This window comes from Amblyomma mixtum, chromosome 7 (genome assembly GCF_055824585.1).
Source record: "Amblyomma mixtum isolate Tamu chromosome 7, ASM5582458v1, whole genome shotgun sequence".
Classification (NCBI taxonomy): domain Eukaryota; kingdom Metazoa; phylum Arthropoda; class Arachnida; order Ixodida; family Ixodidae; genus Amblyomma; species Amblyomma mixtum.
Genome location: NC_143018.1, coordinates 92,922,896 through 92,937,474, shown reverse-complemented (window position 1 = coordinate 92,937,474; position 14,579 = coordinate 92,922,896). Strand labels below are relative to the sequence as shown.

At 48.7% G+C, this 14,579-nt stretch overlaps 1 pseudogene; it reads right to left on the bottom strand.

Annotated features, from left to right (window-relative positions):
• Positions 1-887: 887 nt before the first annotated feature.
• Positions 888-3,492, bottom strand: LOC149336857 (uncharacterized; annotated as a pseudogene).
• Between the last annotated feature and the right edge of the window lie 11,087 nt (positions 3,493-14,579).

Genomic DNA, 14,579 nt, shown 5'->3' with positions numbered 1-14,579 from the left:
CCGTTCAATTTCAGGGAGGTCGATCTCGTTGACATGGAGCATCGAGCAGAACACTAAAGAAGTCACGGTCGCAAAAAAATTGGCGGGGGCTTAGCTTTGGTTAAACCTGGTAGGAAGCTAAAGCAGGTGTTTTGGATGGATGGATGGATGGATGGATAGGAGCGCCCCCTTTGAAACGGGATGCTGGCAAATGCCACCATGCTCAGCTTTTCTTCTTTATTTTTTTTTTTGTTTACTGTGTTGGCAATTCTCATTAAGAATCGCCACCATCTTTACCTACTGTTTTATACGGTTTTATACTGCATATGCAGCGCCTCTAGTGGGAAGAGCGCGGCGCGCCGTGCCAAGCGGCCGCCGTTACCCGACGAGCGGAGTTGGTAGCTCGTCTCTCGCTCCTGGTATGACGTCACGCCATAACGTCACTAGCGCCTCTAGCGGGAGGAGCGCGGCGCGCCGAGCCAAGCGGCCGCCGTTACCCGACGAGCGGAGTTGGTAGCTCGTCTCTCGCTCCTGGTATGATGTCACGCCATAACGTCACTAGCGCCTCTAGCGGGAGGGGCGCGGCGCGCCGAGCCAACACCACCTAGACGAACTTAGGCCTCAGTGCTCCTCCAGTGACGTCACAGGGATGGGTCACAGTTGGTATATTAGCTCTATGGCCTCACCGGTTTTTCCGAGGAGCATGCATGTTTCTTTTTTACTGCGCGAGGATATGAGGCGGCAGCACAGTTGGCTGCAAAAGATTGTTTTTACTCAAGTTGAGACATCAGTGGAGAGATTTACAGGTACAAAACATTTATTTACATTTCGATTATTGTAACACTGTTCTTGATGCGGAATAATATATACATTTAAAAGTCACCAGCAACAAACAAACAAACAACTTTTCACTTCCTTGAAAGCGTTGCAGCTTTTGCATCGGCTACATCATCGTTGAGCTTGCGGCAGAAGTTTTTGAGCAGAATGCTAGTACTGCTCCACAACACATGCTTCAACAGAAGCTCAACTGTGTGTCCATCTTCGCAGGTGTCAAAATCTGATGACTCTTGATCTGCAAGCAGCGGTAATGTGAGTTCGGTGACTAGACGGCGCTGGTTCGGGCTCCTCAAGAACTCCGCTTTCTTGGACACTTGTTCAACAACAACATAGTTGTGGGTTACAGCATTTACAGCAAACAACGCTGGGAAAATGAGGCCACCTCGGTCTATATCTTTCACCAAGTGATAGTACTTTTGAGCTGCAGAGACAGTGATAGTCTTGCCGACTGTCAATGCTGCCCGACATTTCATGCAGTTTAATTTCTTAAGAGTCGCGTAGACTGCATATCCTGCCACGTACACCAGGACGGGGATAATGTCTTGTATTTTTTACAAGGCCTCTCTCGTAACTACAACGTTGCAGTTAGGATGCGGTGTTTCTATCTGCTTTCGCAGATCTTCCCATTGCTCATCGAAGCAGCTATTCGTTCCGCAAGCACTTGCGATTGTGGGCAAAGTATTTTGCAGCCGTAATTTAGTTTCGCTCTCGTAAACTTGCCTAATAGAAACATGATATTGGTAGCCAGCAAGTTGCCTGTATTTCCCGAAGCGGTCCTCTAAGCTGTCCGTCTGGAACTTGCCGAGCAGGACGTATGAAAGCTGCAGTTCATCGAAGCAATACCTGCTGACTTCAACCAGTGCATGGGTTGTTTGATGCAGAGAAGCATGGGTTTCCTTTGTGAGCACCCCTCTGTCCAGATTCTTCTCTTTCCAAGAATCAAGCCAGTCCAAAATTTTGTAGAGGAAAGCCACCTTCATGTCATCCTCCGAAGGAAAAACTGGCTCTTGAAATCGGTCATTAAGTCGTTTTCCTTTAAATGGGGTTTTAACATTCACAAACTTCCACCACTTCGCTATAACTTCAATGAAACTCGCTGTATCTTCAGGAAAGAGTAAGCTGTGTTTTTCTCCAAGAGAACGAAGCGCTGGTGGCAGGGAGTCATTAAAAATCTGCAAGGCGAACTTCACATTCTGCCGCTCAAGGCTAGACGGGTACAAGGCTTTTCTAGAGAGCGAGTAACCGTACCTCAAAAGCTGATCACTCTCCAGCTTGTAAGCTTCTCTGATTGTAGCAAACGATGCTGTGCGCATGCGTGGAGGCTGGTTGGAATTTTCATTGAAGTCAGGAAAATAAAAGCATAGTTGGTCGTTTTCTTGGTTGAGCCAATTATTTCGGATGCATTTGAGTATATGCACTGGATCAATTACAAAAAAGAGAGGTCTCGATGGGTCAGAGGGGTGCGGATATAAAATTGCATTTGTTGGCGGCGTTGTAAACTAAGACATTGCCTTTCTGTTCACAGAATGATTGTCACTGACTACACATAAAACTCTGTAGCCAATGTTTTCTAGCCCACATATCACATCTTTCAGTAAATTGTGCAGAAACTCCCCATCGGCTTTGTGCTCTGGCACAATGTGGGCCACTTCCTTGAAAGGGCATGCGACGCTCTGTATCATGAAGACGAAAGCACTGGTAGCGACTTCCGATGAATTCAGTGCTGCACCAGTTATATTGCCCCCTTTGTAATCAAACTAAGGTTTAATATGGACTTCATCGACCATCAAGGTAACGAAGCGCTGGCGATCATCGAGTTCCGAGATCCTCTTTGTAACATAATTCAGGAACGTCGGACCATGATGTTCCAGTCTTGGGTTCATACCAAATGACGAACATATCGACCGAATGGTCATAGGGTGGGGCAGGGTGACATATCCATAGCTGCGGATGTATTTTTATGCGTGCGGTGATACCGTAAAAATAATGCAGCAATAAACCATGAATTCAACGGAGTACCGTCTCCGCTCCTTCTTCAAAAAAAGCAGGTTCAGCTGCTCGCTCAGGAATTCTATTGCTTTGGCTTTGTCGTCGGCTGGTGTCGTGGAAAACTTGTTCAGCAGCAGACGAATAGTGACGCCGATGTCTTCGTTTGCATCGCCAGAATTTGAATTTAAGCCCTTGTCCCAATTCTCAACGTTTTGGAAGAGTTCTATTATTTCTCTTTTGCTTCTGGCTGCACTCGGAATAGGCAAGTTAGGGCCCAGTCTTGTGAGCGGCTTCTTCACAAAGAACAATGTGATACTGAGGTCTGATTTTATTACAATTGAATATTTAATCTATGGAGCTTCGTCCTCTATGATGTGCACCAACATGAGACGCTCACTGGCCTCAATTACATGCCAGAACTGTGACTTATGGCTTCTGACTTCGCTAGCAAGGTCCCTTAAGGTGGTGATTTTGTCCGCTTCCTCGGCATTGCGAAATGTCTGAATTGACTCAGAAATTCCTCTTCGCATTGAAGCAGCTTCCAGGCGTGTTCGCTTCGCCTCTGGCTCCTCTCTTAAAGTCTTTGTGCTTGACAGGTAACTAGGGCAGCCTGGAAATAATGATGGAATTGCACCTGACCGAAGGCGCAGATGCGATAACTCTGCTGTCGTCACTCGACCTGTAGCATCGTCGACCTGTAGCATCGTAGCATTGTATTTATTTGATCACGGGTTCTTGTAATATAAGTAACAGCCTGCTACAAATAAGAACCCGTGATCAAATATTAAATACACATTTAGAAGGTACCCAAAACGTTTTGCAAGTTTGGCGGTGCTACAATTAAAAGCTACAAAAGAGGACGAATGGAAAAAATTATTCATCTCTTACCCTGGAATGCTCAGAAGGGACGAAGTTTTTCCGTGGAATGGCACGTATCCATGATTGCTGCAACGCTTTATCTTGCGGGAACTTAAACACATGAACCTTTGGTCCCGTTTTATAGTTACCTCGGCACTGAGGCACACAACATTTGTTTGGCATTTTTGCGTTAATGTCGAAGCGTCATCACAGCACTCGCGCACAGAAGAAATAGACGGCAGCCAAATAAGCCGTGAACACACCATCGGGCACGAAAGGCGACTGACCGCTCCTGCCGGAGCCACGTGCAGTGGCTTCCCGATTCCCGTCTAGGAATTCAAGGAAGGCATGCTTGGGGCAGACCGGTTTCTCGCGCCCCGTCGCGACTTCCACGGCTAGGGTGCCTCGATGCGCGCCCGCTCTAGAGGAGCAGAGCCGCGTCGCGACACCGGCCTCATCCTTGTGACGTTGCTGTGACGTCAGCTCTCAGCGCAGAGGCCTTAAAAAGGTGGTGTTGGTTGGTAGCCCGTCTCTCGCTCCTGATATGACGTCACCTTGTGACGTCACTAGGCATGATATGACGTCAGGGGTCATTCTAAAGGTCAAACGTGCCAAGTGGCCGCCGTTACTCGAAAGGTCCTTCTTGGGAGTAGTACAGTTGAACACCTCAATAACGAAAGCCCTCAAGAACGAAATTCTCGCGGCAACGAAAAATTCTGGCGCCCCCGGTGAACTCCCATAGGGTTCAATGCATTTGTCCCCTCTCAACAGCGAAGGGTTTTTAAAAAGCAGTCCCTCATTAACGAAAGTTTGAGGTAGTGATCTGCAACATTTTTTCGGCACATCAGCCAGTCGGGAACATAGAATGGGCAAAACTGCAGCAGCACACTCATCCGACAAGTCGGGCCCATTCATTTCACCTGCCAACAAGCACTGGCGCAGCCATTTTTGTTTACTTTTGGTTGGTTCGGTAATGATGATAGCAAAGCAATTTCTTTTTTTGCCCGCTCAAAGCGGCTTTTTGCTAGCCCGTCTGTTGGCGACTACGCACGCACGTGACGTTTCACGGGACTACACCGCCGGCCGACCGGGGAAGAGCAAGGAACCCTTTTTTTTTTCTTTTCTCTAGTGCGCCGACCACGCTATCTCGCCGATCTCGCCGTCCGCCTTGAGCCGAATTCGCCCGCGACTTGCTTGTGTACAGCGTTTTTTGTTGTTTTTCGACTGTCGGAAACATGCTGCCTCCTGTAAAGAAGCGCACGTTTTTGACGCTGCAGGAAAAGGCTGTTATCATCGCCGAAGCTGAAAAAGGCAGAAAGAAGACGGACATTGCGGAGGAGTTCAGCATCCCGTGCAGCTGACTTTCTACGATTCTGAAATCAAAGAATGGCATCATGGCGGCACTCCAGAACGGCGCGCGCGCTCTGAACAAGACTTTGGCAACGCCGGTCTACGAAGGCGTGGACAAAGCCGTATTTCAGCGGTTCCTGAACAAGAGAGCGAACAAGGTGGCTTTGTCTGGAAGCCTTCTGCAGCAAAAGGCGATTGACTTCGCGTGCATTCTGGGGCACGAAAACTTTAAGGCGAGCGCCGGATGGCTAAGTCGATTTAAAGCGCGGCACTGCATCGTCGCCAAAGTGTTGTCAGGGGAGTGTGCGCGCGTCGACGCTGAAGCAGCATCGTCCTGGATGCAGGAAAGTTACGCAAGTAAGCTCGCGTGATGTGCTTGATGCTTTCGATGTTATCCGGACTTTTCTCGGCGACCACGACGACGACGAAGCTATGCATAGCTTATCAAGCTGAGAAGCCAGAGTCGTCAAGCTCCTGCACAGCAGTGTCAGGCAGAGCAAAATAAGCGACTTTTTTCATTAAATTTTGGTTCTGGAAGGTAATGGGTGTGCTTGTTTGTCCATTTTCGCGACAGCGAAATTCTCACGACAACGAAAAGGTTTTCCTTCCTCGGCGGTTTCGTTATTGCGGGGTTCGACTGTATTGCTTTCGCAATAAAAGACAAAACAGTGTAGAAAATGTGGAGCAGTGGGAGACACTGATGGGCAGCTCTGACCCAGTCGTCCAAGCGGATCCATCCGCTTGTCTTCACCACCCTTCCTGTCTGAATTTATGATTGAAAAGCAACAACAATAGCGACGACGACGATAACAAGAACAACAAAACAAAGTCACGGTCGAGACAACTGCAGCGACAAAGCGCTTCTGTCCAAAAAAAATTTAAACAACACGCATTTATATCAAGTATAAAACTGAATAACGCAGCCAGGGGTAGGAAACTTCTATCACCATTGTCGCGGCAATCCAGACGTCACAGCCATTTCCTCCCATAGCGTCCGGAGGAAGTAGCGTCCCATTGCCCGGAAATAGTATCCTGCCGGAAATAAGCTTCAGATTCGCACTGCGCGCGCGCGCACACGCACACGCACACGCACACGCACACGCACACGCACACACGCGCGAGCTATTACCAGCCGCGTGTGCGCCGTTCCTGGCATGAAAAAAACACTGCTTACGTGCTTTGAATTGGTTTATTAGTTTATTGGGGTTTAACGTCCTAAAGCGACTCAGGCTATGAGGGACGCCGTAGTGAAGGGCTCCGGAAATTTCAGCCACCTGGGGTTCTTAAGCGTGCACTGATGTCACGGTACACGGGCCTCTGGAATTTCGCCTCCATCGAAATTCGGTCACCGCGGCCAGGATCGAACCCGCGTCTTTCGGGTCAGCAGCCGAGCGCCGTAACCACTGAGCCACCGCGGCGGGTCGTAACATTGTCTCCTCGTGAGCTGTGTTGCGAGGTACGTACATTAAAGATTCCTTCCTAATGACTCCGTTACTCTTTAGCATGGACTAGTGAGGAAAAGCATACACTACTTTCACCTTTATTTGCTAGGAAGTAACGCGGTTTTTAGGCATATGCGTTGCCTGCTCGCCTCGCAGTTTATAAAGGTCCTTTGCTTAACTACCGGCACCTTCGGAACAAATTTAACTTTTTCTTCTTTGCTTTAGATGTCCTATTTTATGGTATACTGATGACGTCATGTAAGATAATAGTGTCGTTACTTTGGAATTTTGTACCATAGTCGGCGACGGACTCTGGCTTTCGTGCTAACGGGACATACAATGCTTTCGCTTTAAGAAAGGAAAACGCGCGCAGCACACTGCACACAACGTCCCAAAACGACTCAGGCTGTGAGGGACGCCGTAGTGGAGCGCTCCAGAAATTTCGACCACCTGGGGTTCTTTAACGTGCACTGACATCGCACAGCACACGGGCCTCTAGAATTTCGCCTCCATCGAATTTCGACCGCCGCGGCCGGGATACTGCCATACGTCGTCATACTGCCGTAGCTTGGCCTAAACCACCACGCAGTTAAATTCGGTTTGACCTTGTGAGGCATTGAAGGTCATTGTCTCATCCGCATCGAAATCGGAAGTTGTACCCCGAGAAGTAGAGCTCTGACTCTAAAAAGCTAAGGAAAGAAAAATGCACGATGATGGACGCTCCCCAGGACTTGAGTGCGGCTATCAGTATCTATGGACAGCCCTAGAATATGGTCCGCCTTTCCAGCATTGCATTTCATGCTCTAGGACGAGATAGTCTGAATTTTTTTTCGAACAGCATACGGCCTCATGGTCGTGTGCGCGCCGCTACTGGCAGCGAGAAAAGCCGAGATCAACGCCGGAAATGACATTAGTTGTCTCGTGTTGGTTATTGAAATTCCACCATACAGGTTATTTTGACTAAATGCATAAATTACCATTTCTAATACTACACATCTGGACGTGCTACATTGCTGTCTCATTAACACAGTGTACATTAGGAAATCTCGAGGTGATGGAAGCGCAGGCGGGATATCCGAACTTAATGAACAAGCGCCGATATGACAGGCACGAGCGAATCAACGTTCACTGCAAGCATAGTCCTTCAATGTTTTTTCTGGTCACGAAACTCAGGCCAAAGTTTCATATAGGGACAGCGCGCGCCGCTAGTGATGCGGCTGTTGGCGAGGGGGCATGAATCGCTGCGCGAGTCCTGCTCGCAGCGGCTGTTTTCCGGCCAAAAGGCTCATATTCGCTTGGTAGTCGTGCTTTCTGGGCATCGGTATTCGGGCTTAAGATGCACGCTACTTTACCGGTTATCACCTGAAAGCTTGGCTGCAACGTCGAGACACTAAAAGCCCTCTGCGATCGAGGACGGCCACTAGTGAACCTTGTTAGGGGCTGTTTTCTGGCAAACAATTAACGCGCTTACTTTCTCTCGTTGCTTTTCACAAAAAAAGCGATTTTTGTACATTGGTCCAGCCTTCGCATTCATTTTTACCGCAACTTGCCTACAACGTTATTCTGGAAGATCTAGTGTAGCGATCAGTAACATATGTGTCTAGGTTGCGCCTGTCTCGGCCGAGTCCTCGCTTTCATCTAAGTGCACAAGGCTGCTTGAGGCTGGCGTTTACCTTGTGATAAATACTGCAATCTCAATAAAGTTGAAAACAAGTCGTTATGGCGGTATTTTAAGAACTGGAGTGCGCGCTACAAGAGTTCAGCAAGGCAGAAATTTGGGCGAGTTGGTAAGTATTCATGATATTGTTCACAGCGCAACAAGAACGGGAAAAAACAGCGCTTGTTTGTGTTACTCTTTCGTCTTTCGTTTTTCCCGTTCTTGTTGCGCTGTGAACAATATCACGCTACAAGAGTGATCACATTACGAATGCACCGGTAGTTTGATGGTGCTATCTCATTTTTTTTTTTGCTGACACTTTCGGAGGTGGCAAAGCCAGCTGCTGAAGACTCTTGCTACATAGACCATTTATTTACATTTTGTCACGCTGTGACTACGGAGGCGCTGACGAGTACAAAGAAATTGTGAATTTTTGTTGTTCATTGCTCATGGGCTCGCTTCGCGCTACCAAAATAAGAGACAAGCTATGAGCGGCCACGCAATGAACCAAAAATGAGCAATGATAGAAATCACGGAGAAACATGTACAAAAAATAAAAAACGCCAGGTGTTCAACGTGTTTAAACCCAGCAGACGAGCGAACGCATGTGGTTAGGCTGCTTGGCTCATGGCTTTGCTTTGCTGGGTCGTTGGCGCGTCAGGCGACGATATTACATTGATGTTAAGCTCTGATCGAGGTTAAGCTAGTCCGATGTGTTCGTTCCGAAGGTGGACGTTGATGAAGACGACGGTGTGTAATGCACAGCGCGAGAGTGTGTTACAGTTTAGTTTTTCCTGTTAGGGTCTGCACGAAACCATGGCCAATCTACCTTCGTGGGTATGTGCCATCGTTTTTGAGGCAACAACAACAACAACACGAGTCGTGATCTGCTGCTGCGATAGCACAGTGCGCTCTTGCAGTGGCCAGCGAAGCTGATCCGTTCGCACCGCCAGGGGTACGAAATTTCCAGTCGCGGCAATATTTATTTTATTTCTGCACCCTTAAATTCAGGGATGCCACAAGATTCTTGGTTGGGTTCCACCCCATGAAATAGTGCTTCCGCACCAAAAGCCCCCAGCACATTGAAGAGTACAGCTATCTGAAATGCAACGTCGTCACAGATTCGTGCCCAAGTACGCTGGTAGGCTTTCGAATATCCGTGGGACGACGCCGGGTCTGAGTTTCGGTTTCTCGCATTGCAGCGACACTGCTTCTCTGTTGATCACAAACTCGTGAGACCGAATCCGTGGGGAAAAATGCCTCTCGCAGACACGAACATGCTTGGAGTCGAAGCTAAATCCACCGCTTTCTTGCCGGGGTATCGCCCGCTTCCATATTTTACACTGCTCGGCGTCGCTCGGAAGACAGAACAGCGAGGCCTTTTCCTGCGTACCTCCGTAGACGGAGCGGCAGCCCGTCACGCAGCAAGTATTCGGCATCACAGGCTTGCACATCACGTGCACTGTACTTATTTTGCAAGTAATAACGAAGGCAGAGTGAAAAGAGAAAATAGTTGCTGCCGCACTGCCGAAGTCCCATTCCGCCCGTAGACTCGCGGCCGTAGAGACGCTCGCTCCGTCGAGTCGTTGCCCCCACAGGACTCTCAGCGCCGCCTCGTGGAAGGCGCGGTCAACATATGAAGCTCTCCCATAGCGTTACGGAGAAGTTTCTACAAGTGATACACGTTCAAGCAACTCCTAATGCTAGTGCATATCACTTTGAATCATGTGGCACAATTGACGATGGTATAATTTTGAGTGAACGCTGCTGTAACTTTTATTTTGTTGCTTTGAATGAAAACATGATAAAGATAAGCGTGCATTCATTGTTATTACTGAACCACAACGAGGAAGACCTGTAGTCCAAGAAGTGGGCTGGAATGCGTGAAATATCTTGTATGCTTCCGATGTGAGCTGTGATGACTAAGTCAGCAGAAGTGTTTTTCGCGGTCGCGGGACTGTATACGTCTGTTCTGAAAATAAATTCTCGTCAGGGCATCCAAGAGCTGCAGTTAGGGCCTAAGACCTATATCTATATCCAGGCCTTCTTAAACGGATGGACCACTTCCCTGCATATAGATCAGAGCTCTGAAACTGATATTTTTATTTGTTCCGCGTTCAGGAAATTTCACCTTCGGCTGGCCAGAAGCCGGAAAATAAAAAAAAAAGAAAGGCAGGGGGGTCAATCATAATGGAGTTTTTTTGTTGGAAGTGTGAAGAGCGTCATTCTTGCTGTGCGTTAAAGAAACTACGAAGGTAATTGGCCTTGCCAAAAAGAAGTTGTATTTTTTAATCGCAGCAGTTAACTTCCAGTTCTAAGCATGCTGCTGGCTTTAGTAGGGGATACAAAGCGCAAAAGGGACAGGACGATCGAAGAAACAACACGGACAAGGCGCTTGTCCGTGTTGTTTCTTCGTTCTTCCTGTCCCTGTTGCGCTTTGTATCACCTACTCAAGCCAGCAGCATGCTTAGAACTGGAAGTTAACTGCTGCGATTAAAAAATACAACTTCTTTTTGGCAAGGCCAATTACGTCCACGTTGTTTCTTCGTTTGTCCTGTCCCTTTTGCGCTTTGTATCACCTAGTCATGTACCAACTCGCCCACCAATCTATTCTGCTGGCTTGAGGTCTGACAACGCTTAGCAGCGACAAAGGTGCAATATCAGTTGTTAGGTCTTCTGAGGAGACGGTTGTCCGTGTTGTTTCTTCGTTCGTACTGTCCCTTTTGCGCTTTGTATCCCCTACTCAAGCCAGCAGCATGCTTAGAACTGGAAGTTAACTGCTGCGATTAAAAAATACAAGTTCTTTTTGGCAAGGGCAATTACGTCCACGTTGTTTCTTCGTTCGTCCTGTCCCTTTTGCGCTTTGTATCACCTAGTCATGTACCAACTCGCCCACCAATCTATTCTGCTGGCTTGAGGTCTGTCAACGCTTAGCAGCGACAAAGGTGCAATATCAGTTGTTAGGTCTTCTGAGGAGACGGTTCGCATGGTGGCTCTGAGGTGGTCGTCAGTGATCTTTGAACGGAGAGCCGATTTTTTCACTTTCAATAAAGAGAAGAAGTGGTTGTACAAGTATGTGTGCCCGAACATGACAATGATTTTTATCGCTTGCTGCCGCAGAGTTGGATGTGTTGTCATGTCTAAAAAACTGTACGTCTCCGGGACACGTACGTCTTCATTCTTCTGTCGTAATGTGGCGCCTGCTTGAGCTCCATTTGCAACTCGGGCAACTCGGGCTCAACGTCATCGACTCGCACAGCGAAGGGCACAGTGAAAATTCCGAACTGTTTGGAGAGGCTGCGGGTGTCTCTGATCCCAATTTTGAATTCTTCCCCGAGATTCCGGACCAAATCTGCGAAAACAACGCAAGATTCGTGGGCAACGCTTCCTAGTGACTTGAGAGTTGGGCAGTGGTCCAGCTCATTCATTTTTGTTTGACGCTGCCAAAGTTGTAATTTACCCTAAAATGACAGGAACGCCCTCGCTCATTTTCATTACAACTTCTTGTTTTCCCTGAAGTTTTGCGTTCAAAATATTCAGGCGATATGATATGTCTGTGAGGAATGCAAGGAAACGAAGCGACTTCTCATTTGACAGCGCAGTTAATGAGTTTTTTTTTCTCCTTCAAGAAGCTGTCGATTTCCTCCCGGAGGCCAGAAATTCGCTTCTGAACTTTTCCGCGGCTCAGCCAGTGCATGTTCAGGTGGCATAGGATTTCCTGATGATTAATTTCTTCCTCTTGTAACACAGCGGTGAGTTAACAGGGTTTCAGCGCTCTTGAACAATTGAAAATTGTTGGCACATACATGGCACATACTTTGTTTCGTGCTTAACCCCAGATTATTTCAGATCCTTTTAAGCACAAAACAAAGTATGTGCCATGAGCAGAAGAGGTAGTTTATAAAATCTCAATGTCATGCGGACAAGTATATATCGGGCAGACTGGGCGATGCATTAATACAAAATTGAAAGAGCATGCAAATAATTTGAAAGCTAACACCTCTACTAATCTTGTTGACCATGTCGGGCTTTTCTTCCTTGCACTATTGTGATATCCTGTACAAGCAGCCGTCCCGCTTGACAGGTCAGATTATGGAAGCCTACCACATGAGGAAGAAAATAAGGTTGAGCGTTAGTAAGCCATCTATTTTATTACATGATAGTGAGGTTGCATGCCTGGATGCCACGTAACAACACTGGTTTGTTTTGGTATACTTGTTGATAGATTTGGCGATTTTTCCATATAATGCGTTGCTATCTTCGAATAAACTTTCAGCAGTGGTGGTGGTGGTGAAAACTTTTAATTGTTGAAATAGAGTTTGGGAGCCACAGAGTGGCCCGCTACATGGTCGGCGTCCCTAGTCCGGGACACCGCATGACAATGCCCCGTCTCTCGCCCGTTTCACCAGAGCCCTTTGGGACTCAAGCGAGGAGCAGTTGAGGAGGGCAGTCTCCCATGCCTCTCTGGAAGGGGTAGGGGAAGGGGGGAGGTGGGGATTTTGAGTACATGCCCACACCATGTGGAAGATATCACAGGTCTCCCCACAGTGCGGGCATCGCCCATCCGTGTTAGGATCGTAATGCTTTAAGATTGCAGGACAGAGTAGAGTACCTGTCTGCAGGCGCCTTAAAGTTCGCTCCTCCGTATTACTCAGCCCCTTTGCAGGGGCCGGGAAAAGACGGTGGATGTCGCTATAATGCGTTATAATTTCACTGAATCGCAGCAGCGGCTGGTTAGTCTCCGAGCCAGAAGAGCTGGGATGAGGAGCCCGGTGAATAAGCGCTCGGGCAGCCGCGTCAGCGGCCTCATTACCTCGTAAGCCCTGGTGGCCAGGAGCCCAAATGATTCTTTTGGGTTTTGGATCAGTGGCAGTCCGTCTTAGAATACAAGCAGCTAAGGGGGAGATCTCCCCTGCCAAGTAATGATCACATGCTTTTCGGGAGTCCGTAATGATGATTCTCGAATTGGCGTGGGCGGCAGCAAGCGCTATCGCTACTTCTTCGGCTCGCATTGAATTCGGGGCTCGAAAAGAGAGTCCATCAACGTGCATTTCCTGGTGAACGACAGCGGCCGTGTAAAATCCCGTGGGCGATGGCTCTGCTACGTCTACATAATATACACCGGATCGGGAGCCGTGTTGTCGCTCAAGAGCCCGAGCCCGCGCTTGTCGCCTGTTTTCGTGCATGTCGGTGTCCATGTTACGGGGGAGCGGGGAGACCCAGCAGTGAGTCAGCGCTCGTCCTGTGTTTCTTGTGCTGCGGTCTTCGTCTTTGGCGCTTTTTGCCTTTCAGTATGTACCACTAACTCGCCCGTTTAGCTGTTTTGCTGGTCTACCTCGCACCCACGGAGACCGAGAAACTCGATAACTCATCTGCACAGTCTACAAAACTCTTCTGCTTCTTAAATCAACGCCCATGGAGAAACTTATTCAATTAGGGGTGCACAACACCTGGGCGAGCTGTTAGAACCGCACCTCGTAGTACAAAACCATAGGCTCTCACATACCGAAACAAGAATCAACCTCCCCGGCAATACCATGGCCAAGCGAACTCCTCTCTCTGCTGTCGGTAATAATCTCAACATCCTGCTGCTTCCCAACAACACCTACCCGCCGCATGATCGAGAGTGACGATAAGCTAGAGCCAAGACTTGTGACAAGAACCATCCTCCTCATACTCCCGCAGTTTACGTACACGCGGCTGAATATTCATACCGACCAGCTTTCGCATTAGCCGCTGTAGACGAACTCCAAAACCCGCTTGCCAGTGCGTCCATTCCAAATTTGATTTGAGCGAAAGAGACAGCAATCGCCTTACCACTCGAACACTCCTCCGCTAAGTATATTTTCTCAGACTTCAAAACAGCAATAAGTAATTATGTCAATCACAAAATGCTCTCCCCGGCTGCTAAAATCCTCGAATCATATCCCCCCCCCCCCCTAATCGCGCCCCATCACCCTCCTCTGGGTCCCTGCCCACAGCTTACACCCAGGCAACACGGCCGCTCACACCAAAGCCTGAGCACTCGTCAACCGGGCTGAGAGCGACCTGGCTTCGTCGCACAGTGGCAGGGATCTACTTCTCGATTACCACGACCTCACCGTTTTATTGCGAAAGCAATACTACTTGCACTTTCAGCCTTTGCCGTGGCGCGGCGGTGCCACCATTGACCTTTAGTTGACCTCTGTGTGACGTCATGTGTGACATCACGCCGAAGAGAAGGGCGACCAACTGGCGCTCTCGCAAGCCGCGGCGGTGCCACCACCGGCGCCTAACTCCTGCGCTCTCCGCTAGGAGCGCAACAGGTGTTGTGACGTCACGCCGAAGAGAAGGGCGACCGACTCGCGCCGTCGCAAGCCGCGGCGGTGCCACCAGAAGCGCCTAACTGCTGCGCTCTCCGCTAGGAGCCCGATTGTGGCGTTACGCTGAAGAGATTAGGCTCGACTCATGTCGCTAGAAAGCAGTAG